Source organism: Corvus hawaiiensis, chromosome 2, assembly GCF_020740725.1.
Source record: "Corvus hawaiiensis isolate bCorHaw1 chromosome 2, bCorHaw1.pri.cur, whole genome shotgun sequence".
Taxonomy (NCBI): Eukaryota; Metazoa; Chordata; class Aves; order Passeriformes; family Corvidae; genus Corvus; species Corvus hawaiiensis.
Window position 1 is genome coordinate 6,343,370 of NC_063214.1, and position 9,739 is coordinate 6,353,108.

General features: G+C 39.7%; 1 long non-coding RNA gene across 1 annotated transcript; it reads right to left on the minus strand.

Annotated features, from left to right (window-relative positions):
* Nucleotides 1-618: 618 nt before the first annotated feature.
* Nucleotides 619-9,381, minus strand: LOC125321846. The gene is made up of 3 exons (XR_007201705.1): nucleotides 9,239-9,381; nucleotides 5,445-5,538; nucleotides 619-660 (listed from the first exon to the last, which is right to left on the minus strand). It is a non-coding gene; the product is annotated as an uncharacterized LOC125321846 (long non-coding RNA).
* Between the last annotated feature and the right edge of the window lie 358 nt (nucleotides 9,382-9,739).

Sequence of the window (9,739 nt, forward strand, 5' to 3'; positions counted from 1 at the left end):
GATTTGTACTTTTATAATGTTTCCTGTGGGAGAATGTGGAATTCTAGACCTGGTTGCACAAATACAGAACGACTGCTAGCTCCACTCTAGTCATGCTGGTCTCCCCAGGCTGCCTCTGTAGTCAGAGAAGAGGCAGAAGCCTCGTGTTGCCCCTCAGACCTGCCCTCTCTCATTAGGCAAGGTTAGTTTTTGTGAATTAACCCTTCTGCCTCCTGTCATATTTGTTCATTGGATCGGTTAAGTTATTACAGCTCATCCCTCACTGTTTCAATTCCTGATAGCTGAAATTGCAAAGTCTTGTTTCATACTAACACAATCTCTTGCACTGAACTTCCTTGTTGTTTTTTGAAATAAAGAGAAAGGGGACTTTGTCCAAGTTTAAAGGCAGTTTAGCTTTATAGCCCTCAGTACAGGATCCATCATTAAAATTAAGCATGTACTTAATTGGTTTCCTGAATACAGACAGATTTAAGCACATGCTTAAATGCCTTGCTCACTTGAGGCCCTAATGGACCATGCAAATTTAAAAGTTCACTTCTCATTGAGATAAATGGAGAGGATAATCATAAATTTATCAGAACAGAAGCTGCTACTCACTGTATATGTTGGCAGCATCTTGCAGTATTGTCCTCTCCCTCTGCCTGAGATATCTAGAACTCGCTGAAATAGAAAAGTAGCAACAGAATAAGAACTGTTTTTCCTCACTCAGATCACCAGTGCAGTGTTTGATGGTAAAATGTCTGTGCATCTGCCACAGAGATAAGAAATATTTTCCATAATTATTACTTATTTTTCAAAATTAAAAAAATAGCAGAAACTGGGTGGAAAAAAACCCCCAAGGAAACAGAAGGGATACTACGTCTGAAAAATCCACCAGCTACTTCATGGCTTTGCACTGACTTTCCTAATAAATTTTTTTCAGACAAGTGTTGTTACAATGGTTAACACTGAACACTGTGCAGCAATCCATTAACTGGCCAGCAAGCTGTTCTCTGAGAAGCAGCCCAGCAAAGACCAGTGAGATGCAGATTTGTGTCTGGGTTTGTCTTGAGTTTGGTGGCATCTTCTTGTGTTTTATAAGGCTTGAACCCATGATTCCTCAGTAAGAAACCAGTATTTTCTGGGATGAGTTGCCCTGTTTTGAAATAGACAAAGTATGGGAAATAGTACAAAAGATTTCTGGAAGGAAGAGGAAACAGATCAAAACAATTCATAGAGATACCATGATTTCAAATGCCAATCCTTAGGAAATGAGAGTATGAGTGTTCATTAAATCTAATTGTGGTGGACACGCGCTGGATAATCCAGAGATAGGCTCTGGGCATGTGCTGCTTTTTAAAGTGAAGTGTACACAATAGTCTCACCAGTTGTTGTCTTTGCTTATACAAGGCTCAGCAGCTACCAGCTTTTTTTATTTCTTTATATGTTACAACTTCTACATTTGTTTTGAGCCATATTAGATAGTAGAATTAAAAATGCTGGAAGCTAAAATAGCAACAAACCCTGTCTAGAAAGGTGACAACCAGGAAATTTAGCACCTTGTCCCTAATGATACATTTCACTAAACTATGCCTGTTACATTCTATAGCTGTTTTGTTACCACTGTCATTTTACTGCAGATCACAAAAAAAAGTGAAGTATTTATAAGAATGGTAGAATTACTTGGGGGGTGAAATTAATGTTTTACAATAAAAACATAAAGAATATAAATCTACTTTGTGTCTCTAAGAAAGGTGAAAAGCTATCATGTAAGAATGTGCTGTCATTATGTTGATTTGTAATACAGTATTGCCATGGCCACAAGCTTTGCACTGAGTTTCCAAGGTGTCAGGACTTCCTCTGTCTGAACTTTTCTTGACCTGCCTGCAGCCTTTTTCTCTGTTGGTTTGGTTGCGATAGCAATTTCTCCAGCTCTTTAGGACTTTCTGGCTGATTTGCTTTACACTGGTTTATCTTCCTGTGATGCCACCATGGTTTCACCAGTACTGGTAAATATAGGCCAGGCAGGACAAGAGAGACACAGGGTTCAGTGTGGAAGGGCAGAGACTTGGGATGATGAAATATGGAACACAGGCTTGACACCAAAGGCCCCACAGATAAAGAAATGCAGACCTAGGGCTGGACTACTCTGGTTTGTAGGATAAGCAAGCAAACAAAGGAACAGTATCTAGCACATGTACATCTACCATACGAAAATGGCTGTAACTCAGAGGTGAAGATCAGTGAAATAAAGCCTGGCTGTAAAAGCATGTTAGCAGACACATAAAAGTGACCCCAAATGAATCCAAGACAGAGAAAGAAGAGAACTTCAAAGTGAACATTGTATTCCCCCCCGGCAAAGGACTTTGAATGCTGACAACTTGCTGGGAGCACAGCCACCATGAGAAAGAAACCTCCAACCCAAGGGGTAAGAGGAACACCAGAAGGGTGAGCATAACATCATGAAAAGAGGTAGAAACTAAGTCCATGTGTAAAAACTTAACTGCATCACTCTTTTTATTACTGAACATTTTCTGCATAGACGTTTTCTTTCTCTTTCCATAACAACTATATGTGGAATAATAACGATTCTTGGATGAGACTCTCAGTATTTCAATTGTCCTAATGAGAGATTTTGACTTTATGTATAAATTGTGAATCCTCTTTGACTGTAAACAAAATCTTAACTCCTTAAGGAAGAAATTTTGAAATCATACAGCTCTTTTACACTAGCAGAAAGCAGTGTACTGAGATCCAGTGGTCAGAACTTCATGAGATGAAATAATGAAATAATTTTTGTTATCTGCTGCCAACAATAATAAATACATGCTAAAACAAAAAGCAAACTATGCAAAATGGGAAAATGGTCTTAATAGGAAAATGTTAAACAGGAATGTGCACACTGTAGGAGTTTGTTTTGGCTCTGTCCTTCTGCCAACGGCAAGCTTTAGACAAGAGGGAAACAATGCATTACTGTAGCTCTTGAAAATAGTCTGCCCTCCCTTCTGCAGTTGCTGGGGTGTTATTGTTGCACTGACTGCCTGTTCTGTCAGGATCCCTGTCTGTGCTCCCACAAGCTCTTCAAAAGAAGCAGCACTTGCTCAGGCTCGTGGAGATTTTCCATCAGGAGAGCGGAGCGGGATATGGGCTCTACGCTTCTTAACAATCAAGCTTAGAAAAAAATGCTCCGTGCAGTCCTCACTGAAAGACCTTGGCTTTTCATGGGATGGAAAAGCTGTACATAAAATGAATTTTTACTGCCAAAATGGATCTTATTATTTGGAGTGGTTTAGGCTACACTTGTACAAAGCAGCACGTAACTGTTCTTTGGAGAGCTGTGGCGAGGTTTTATAAGAACATGGAATGGAAGCAAAGAGGTCGCATTAATTTGTGCTTTCATAACGTTGGGACTGTAAGGAAATATATTTTGAATAAGAATTGACATAGGAGACCTCCAAGATAACAGCTTATATTGAAGGAAATCATTCTTATACAAAATATTTCTCAAGGCTCATAAAAGATAGCAATAACAAACAGCATTATGCAGTATCTGGGAAATTCTATTTACTTAAAATGCTTTCTGCTTTTATTATTATTCAGGCTCATTCCTTCAGTGGAAGTTCTGATTGAAGCTTGAGCAATGTGTATGATCTCATTACAACAGGGCTGCGTTGGAAAATCTGATACTGATACTTCCAACAATGGCACCTCTCACTTACTATCTGTCACTTGGCTACAATGAGAGCCGTGCAAATTTCCTGCCATCAGATTCTGGCAGGTGGCTGGAAGCCAATATAATATTCCACATATACCCTGTTGCACTCAGGGGAAAGAAAAGTGTGTTCAATATCCTGAGTGTGGCTGGTTTGGAGCACAGGCTGCCCCACAAGGAGTGTTGAGTCACAGGCAGGTTTCTGCTTTGCTGGGGAGGGTACAAAAGGCCACCATGTAATATGGACACACATCAACAAGAATCTTTCCACTGTACACCTTCAAGTAAGTCACAGGCAACTTTTAGGGCTGTCATTCATTGATTTCTAGCAACCAATTCCCTGACTCGTCATCATCAGTTTTCTACCACAGGTACATGTCCAAGGCCAGCCAGATTTTGTCTTTGAAAGATGCCAGAGGGTAGGCAGTGTCACTTAGCTACATATCTGCATATAAGCACATATCTGCTTGCAGATTTTAGAGAGAGGAAGGGAGGAAGAGTTTCCTCTTCTTGTCCCTGTGCATCTCTCCTAAAGTAATTCACATTAATCTTTATCTCTCCTCTACTTTTCTGGGGTCTGTCAGTACTGACAGTAACTGGGGATGTAGGGTTGCCTGCTCACAAACCCTGCACCAGCAGGGCCTTGAAATAAAAAGCAAATCCTTCCCATCAACATGAAGTTAATAGCTTTGTAGCATTTTAAATTAGGATTAATTAGGGGGGAAAAAATTCTGAAAACCTCACACAGAGTCAAGCAAGGTAGCAGTCTAAGCAAGAGAAATTCAGAACGTAAAAAGTGAGAAATGAAACATACGAAAAGATGGAAAACAAATATCCCTCTTGAGAAGGATGGGTCCTTTTCTCCAGGCTTTCTTTCAAATTTTTAACAACTTTCAGTGTTCCTGTGTTGGAGATAAAGTGTCCTCTCCCCTAACTTTTCTTTGGAGTCCTTAAGGTCAATTTCTGTCATTTCCGAGGCTTGCTGTAGGGCTGCCCTCCTCTGCAGTAGCCTCTTGCTCCCTTCGGAAGTTCTCCAGTACCCACTCCCTCAGACTTTTCCCTGCTTTCCTCTTCTCCCACCTCTTGTCCTGCCCTTCCTTCCAGAGGAATTGGGAGTCTGGCTTGTTTGGATGTTCTAATGGAAGGTGTAGTTCCCCTCTCTCTCATTTCTAGGGTGTGCCTCCTCAAACCACAGCACAGTCACCAGCACCAGCCCTCCTCTCTGCTCTCCCTCTTCATAGCATTCCTGTAAAGGTATCACATGAAATAAATTCCATGTGCCATCGTGTAAGTGCCTGCTGAGGATCTGTAGTCACATTAACCAGCCTGGCCTGCTCCAAAATCTATTTGTGGCAAGGGCAGCACAAACCCCTGGCTGAAATGGGCACATTGTCTCCTCCCCTTCTCCTTTCTTGCCTTTTTCTGATTCCATAACAGGGGATTTTTCTGACTCATTTGTTGACAAATCTTGGTGGAAGCCTCATGCTAGCCATTTTGAAGACATTTTCTGACAATCTGGTAGACAGGCTTGCTGAAATAGAAAATTTCCCTCTTGAGAATGTTACTTTTTCATTTTTTTTTCCCCTGAAGGACTAAAAGTATCAGAACAAAGCTGCTAAAGAAAAGCTATTGTCCTCCCTTTGTTTATAAGTGCATGTCTTGATGAAATTCTGTGACTAGTTAGCTGCCAAAACCATTTAACATTATGAATTAATATACCCATGAATTTTGTATAAGATGTTTTATGGAATACCTTTCTTGTTGTTGATTGCCATCTTTCTTAGCAGAATAGAGCCTCCTGCTTGGGGTTGTTGCTGACACCTCAAAGTAGCTCATTTATCCAGGCGCTAAAACAGATTTAATGAACCATGGGAAACACATGATTTTTCAGAAATGACCATAATGACAACGGTTCATAGATAATAACAGGCTATTTACCTGTGCCTGAGTTGCTTCAAATTTATTTTCTTCGGACAATTTCCTAACCCTGGCTACAGTAATACTATGATAGAGCTGCAGGTCTACAAGCAATTTGTTAATTAAAATTAATGCTCCACTATTGAGCTGTTGCATTAAGCACATAGGTCTTCTGAAGAAAGCATGATCAGCTAACCCAGCAAATCCGTGGGTCTGATCAGCTTAAGAGATGAAGGATTTCTCTCATAAGCTGCCTCCAGCCTTCCTGGTGGTTGTGTGCACTTATAATCAGCATATCCTTAGGATTATTGATTCTCCCCCATAAAGTGTAAAGCTTGTTTCTGTTGATGTCCAGGTTATTGGACTGATGTGTTTACCAAAGGGAGCAAGAAACCCCTTTACATTCTTATGTGAGCTAATAAGATTTACATATAATCTGGTCGAGTATGATGGATTAGATGGATGGGTGATTACTGGAGAAGGAATCAGCACTACAGCTTTTCCTGCATGACAAATTCTTCCTCTCTAAAGTTGCTGAACTCTGGGAGTGAAGAGAAATTAGGAGTTTGATCTTAACTTTATCAAATTTTGCCGCATAACATGGCAGCAGTTACAGGGTTAAAATGCACACATGTAAAAGGAATATACATATACATATACGTATACATATATGTATATATATATGTAAGCAATCAGGAAAAAACAGTAGGAAACAAAATCAGTTCAGCAGAGGCAGTTAGATATCCTGGGTAGGTTTTATGTGAGATTTAGACATTTGAATTTAAGAACACAATTCACAAAACCCTTTCTTAACCTTGCCAGCATCCAAAAGGATAAAGATACTTGGATGTTCACCGGAAAGTTCCCTGCTGTTCCTATCTTGCATCTGATCCTGCTCAGAAGTGACAAAAAAAAAAAATTTCCCTCCTGATATTCCCTTCTGGATGAGAATTCTCCTTGCTTTGAAGACTGTTTTTTAGTTTAATTTAACTTCCACAAATTCAAGATGTTGACCTCACTGAGCTAGAGGACTGTGCTCCATCTTCTGTCCCTTCTCTTTGTCACCAAAATCAAATTCCTTTGTAATAAAATAGGAAGAAATTGTCCATCTTTAGATGGTAGATTTAGGTGCCTAAGTCTTTAAGACTACTGGGGTGCTAAGATCCTTAGATCATCATAGACCTTGCAGGACCCCAGTGTCACTGGCTTTCATTGGGCAGGCAGGATTTAACCTTGGGGATCATTTGAGTGCTTTACTAACTTCTTCCTTAGATCTAATTATGGACCTGAGTTTGGATTTACTTTGTATTTTTTTTTTTTATGTAGCATAAACACCAAAGTACATAATACATCTTTCACAGACGAGCTTGCATTTCAAAATAAACTCCGGGATCTACATGACAGAATACGAATTTTAAGCATTTTTAAGCGACAATTTTGGCACTTGTGTAAAGAAAAAGGCAGAGAAGAGCTGCAGTGATAATTTCCAAGAAGCCAAGTAATCTTGATACTTTTTTCACATGCATCCCACACCTTCAGAAGGATACATTCCGCCTCCCCTGTGAGTGGAGAGTTTTGAGATGTGCAACATTTCCTGGGTAACAACATATCAGTTTCAGGTTGTGATGAGAAAAAATTGCTTTCAAATATCATGAGTTCAAAAGTGCAGCTGAAATTTGAAAGTATTAGTTTCACATTCTGCTTAAGAAAAACTGTGAAAAGAGAAGCAGAGAGGAGACTGAGGATAAAATTCCAATAAAAATAAGATATCTATATCTAGCCAGACAGTTGGTATTATATATATCTATATAATACTGTGTGCATGACAAATATGGTAACAGAGCATTACGGCTGCATGGTTAGGCAGTCAGAAGTTTGGAAACAGCCTAGTTAAGGTTGCTGGCTGTGCTGCTCTTCTCCCTCACATTGTGAACACGTTATGCCTTTTTTTTTTAACTTCAATACTTCTCTGCATAGTCTTTTTCAGATAGAATAAATATTTCTTTTATGTAACCTCAGGAAACTTGAAATGTTGTTTATTCCTCTAAGCATTTGTGGATTTTCATTATCATAGTGGTGCAGAGAGCAACACAGATGCTCAGGCTGTTTTTTAGCCTTTTGTACCATTTGGATGGCACAGAAGGGCCATAAACCAGACACCACCAACCCACCTCCCCACCCTCCTCCCATATTTCCTTCTGTTGTGTCTGATATAGATGCTTTTCTCCTGCCTCCCTCCTTCTGCCACTTTTGCATTAAGTAAAATGAAACACAGCAGTGCAGCTTTTCAAATAAGAAAAGCTGGCATGACCCTTCCTCCATCATCACTCCTGGGTATTAAAAAAGGTGCAAGGCAGCACCTCCTGCAAGCCATCATGTGATTTGTCCTTGTCTGTCTCTCAGGCTGGGTGGAGACCCTTCAAGACTGGGGGATCTAGGTCTAACTTTTGTTTTATAGCAATCATGACCGTGTTTTAACTCTCCCACCCTCTTCCCACAGACATATGGTGTCCTGTTTGGAAGGACTACAGAGCCTGCAGAGAGCGGTTTTTTCCCAGCTGACTTCTGAGGTGTCCTTCTCAGCTCATTGCCGTCAGTCAACAGAAAACTCCCCAACTTCAGTGTAGCTTGGAGTCAGCTCACCTACAAATTCATCTGCCTGATAAACACAGAAGCTTTAACTGCTATTCTCTAGATATTTTTCAAGGCACAGAATAGGATCTCTGAATTTGGTTCCTTCCATTTTCACACTGGTGACTTGCATGTCTTCTAACCTTTCAATCTTGAACCAGAACACAGCATTGCAAATCTTGTACCCACAGGAAAGGGAACAAGCCTACTGCCTCCTTAAAAAAACCTGGTATCAATAGTCTCACAACTGAGTTGTGCTGATGCAGACCTGGACTATGACTTTTAACAACAAACTAACTCTGAGGGTCCAAATAATTGCCAGAGCTTCTTATGGAGAGAAGAAAATATTTGTAATAAATTTTAAGATAACCAGTGCATTCATGTTCTGCATTTCAGACAGTCTAGAGGGCAAGAACACAGCTGCTTGTATTTCCCTTCCCTTTCCAGGTAGGAATGGGCAAACACCCAGTTTTGGATGTGGTTAATAACTTTACTACTTCCAGATGATTACCAACATCCACCTGGTAGAGATCACTCCTGAAACTACAGAACAAGAATACTCTTTCATTCATTTTTGGGTAAAATCTGCAGGGTTATTTTACATCACCATCATCAGTTTAAGCTAAGGTGGAAACCTTGGAGATGAGGAGAAGCCACTTTCTACCAAAATTTCTATCTGTGGGTAATTACCAGTGGAAAAGACAAATGCAGAGGGGGCAAAGCAAAGGCATTGGTATGCCTTTATTGTATCTGCTGGAAGCTTCTTATTCCTATACTTATTTACTGAGAGCTGAGGCTTCAGCATTAGCCTGACTCTCACATGTTCTCTGTAATGAGTGTTCAGGGGATTCAAACCCATTTTACTGCATGGCTAAGAGACTAAAGCAAAAGGGGCAAAATATAAACTGTCAGCATGAGGTGGATGAAACACATAAAAATATTTTGTACTGTATCTTTTCAGCTTCTATTTCATTTTGGAAGATAGCATAAAATTCTTACCTGATGTTTTTAAAGCTTAAGGAACACAATGTGATTCAGTTATGCAGCTTCATGATCTTTTATAAACCTGTGCTTAGCTTAATAGATTTCTGTTCTGAAGTTATGATAGGACAAAAAGAAAAGATAGTGCGTTGAAAACTCAGAGCAAGATCAGCAGGCTGTGTGAAAGAAAGAAAAAATATTTAACTGGGAAAGTCAGCAACTCTTCAGCAATTTTATTATAAATAACTCAATTATATTGTATAATTCCCATGATTGCCAGAGACCTCATTGATTACTCACAATGGTACTGCATTAGGCTGCTGATAATGAGATGTTTATTTTAATAACTATTTTCTATGTGGATATACTAGTTTGCAGAAGCACTAGGTTAAGGATACTTCAGTTTGAAGTGACTCCTGAATGAATTTAACATAATAAGGAGGACAGATGGGCTTTCAACTCCACAGCAACAGTAAAGAAAACAAGACATCACTGCAGCACAGATCTTTTCACGCTGTT